Genomic DNA, 2,584 nt, shown 5'->3' with positions numbered 1-2,584 from the left:
TGGGGCGGGGCGCGGCCGGGGCGGCGGCCTGGGGTGGTGGCGGGACCTCGGAGTGGCGGGGACGTTTTCACACGCGCTTCTAGCCGTATTTTGAGTCGCTTTTTGTGGGCAGCACTTAAATATGCAAGTCCAGAAGAAGAGAAAAGGTGTTCTCGCTTGTGAGATTTGTTTTCCCATTTCAGTGTCAGAAATCAGCTCTTCTGAACACGGCATGTGGGGCCCAGCTGTTCCGGCTGTGTCGGCGAGGAAGGCGTTCCTGTCATGCTGAGATGAATTAGGTTATTGTCAAAGCAAGAATACAGAGATCTACTTCAGATACTCATTTACAGACAACTCAAGTGTTTTATGAATAAAACCTAGGAACACAAGGGTCAAACTGTTGTATAAAGGTTTGCAGCAGCTTCCTGATATTTATATGTTCTATCTTTGACTATAAAACAAATCCTGAAAAAAAMCTATCCTGGACAGACTTCTTTTTGTGCGAGGCAGGTGCTAAATTTGCCTCAGATAATTACAGTACAGGACTGCTTTCACTGTCCGTTTGGTTCCATTAGGCAACTGCTTGAACTGCTTTATGGATAATTCATTCGACAACACCCAGTTCGTTCAGCAACACTCATATTTCTTTAATTTACATTGCTGTAATGCCCTCCCTTCTGGTGCTCTGGCGGTTGTAAGGTGCTGACTATTCTTTCCTTTTTCTGTCTCTCGTCAAAGAACTACATTTTCCCTAGCTCTGCTTGCTACATTTTCAGTTTCATTATGTAATACCCTGACTTGTTTGACTCCTGTAATCACTCATCCAATGCAGAGAGGACTGGGATACAGAGAATACTCGCTCTATTTGTGCTCTCTTTCTCACACGTTCCTAGGTCCCCTGCCTGAAAGTTTTATGGATATGGCTATGCAAATGAGAGTATATGAAAAGGGTTTTTTTTTTTCCTGTTTTAAACTTTATAGAAAAAGAGTTTGGTCCCAAGCAAAATAGGCAAGTCTTTTACACCAAGGAAGAACAAACAAGATATCCCACACACTTTAGTCAACACAGTAAGCTTCAGACTTTAAATAGCAGAGCTGCTGAGTCTGATCATTTGTCAGACAGTGATCTGGAGTTTTGTCTTTGGGAAATTCATCCTTTTAGCTGCTGCTGGTGTTCAGAGTAAAACTTATTACTCATATATACATTATCTGCTATTTATAGTATCAGCTAAATAGTAACTGGTTATAGCTGGGAATCACAGTCTAGGATGGGCTTCAAGTAAGTTAATTCAAAGCAAAATAATGGCAGTCAATGCAGAGCCATTGACTAAACTAGAAATACCCTGACATTGATTGCAGAGGTAGAAACTGTAAACTACATCTACAGCTTCATTTCCCTCATTGAGACCTAGAGTGCTGCTTCCTTTCCAAATGAAAAAAGACCTGGTGACTAAGCCTTTCCCTCCCTTCAACTTTCTTCCTAGATCCATGTCTGCTGACTAAAACACTTGCAGCAATGACTATCCTTCTGCCACGTGGACCTCCTTCTTTTTGCTTTCAGATTAAACACAGCTATAGCGCACCCCTGGTTATGATACTTCTAGCAGTATGTTGCTGGAGGGAAGCTGATTTAAATCTTCATCTTTTAGCCAAAATACTAACATCTTTTCCCATGATCTAGCATGGTATCCACTTAAAATAAACATAGATAGTGGCAGTACCATATTTAAAGTTTTTTTGGAATGTTACAGCCAATACTAGCTTCTCCAAGAAGCTTCTTTTTCTTTTCCCAGAATTGTCATAAACTTTTTCAAGTCACCACAAAATTTGATTCAGGGCTGAATCAGAATTCTGACAGGCGATTGTAGACCATACATGTGACCTTGGGCCATACTACAGAATAGATTTTTATGCATGCCTCCTCAATCAAGTTCTAATCACAGCTATACAATTATAAATCTGTCTAACTAGTAGTTCTAAAAAGGTGTTGTTAACTACCATTTCTGAACTTTTCATGCAGATGAGTCTCTCAAGCACAAAATTAGCTAATACTTTTAAATGCGTGTCTGGTAGGTAGTTGACAGTATGTCAACTATGTGATGCTATATGATAGCATGGAGCTGCCTGTTCGTGGTCAAGATCTACCTTCCAAAGGACATATCCACAAAAGAAGAAATGATGCCCATGTAGCTAGTGAAGCTAATAAAACCGAGTATAGAATCATAACTTCAAATCAGTCAGAGTAAAAATTTCATTAATCTTGTTCAAAACTGCCCCCTACAGAGTATTTAAAACCCTAAATAAATTCCATGTGAAATCCTTCCTTATCAGTTGGACTGGTGTTTAACCTGATTCTGTGTAACCATTCTAACAGCAGGCTAGTCTCCACAGTTTTCCCCTGGGGAGCATATTTGGCACTTTTAGTCCTTCCATAAGCAGAATACTGGATGATCATTAATAAACTTTATTTAAAATGTGCTGGTCACCTTCAGAACAACACCCAGAGATTCTTCTTTGCCTTCAAGGAGAGTTTTCCCATGGTGACATTCATAAAACACATATATGTTAGCAATATATGTAGTTAATAGTCTGATTTATTTTCTAA

The sequence above is a fragment of the Apteryx rowi genome, unplaced genomic scaffold, assembly GCF_003343035.1.
Source record: "Apteryx rowi isolate R43461 unplaced genomic scaffold, aptRow1 scaffold_110, whole genome shotgun sequence".
Lineage (NCBI taxonomy): Eukaryota > Metazoa > Chordata > Aves > Apterygiformes > Apterygidae > Apteryx > Apteryx rowi.
The sequence above is the reverse complement of the archived record's forward strand: the minus strand, read 5'-3'. Positions refer to the sequence as shown.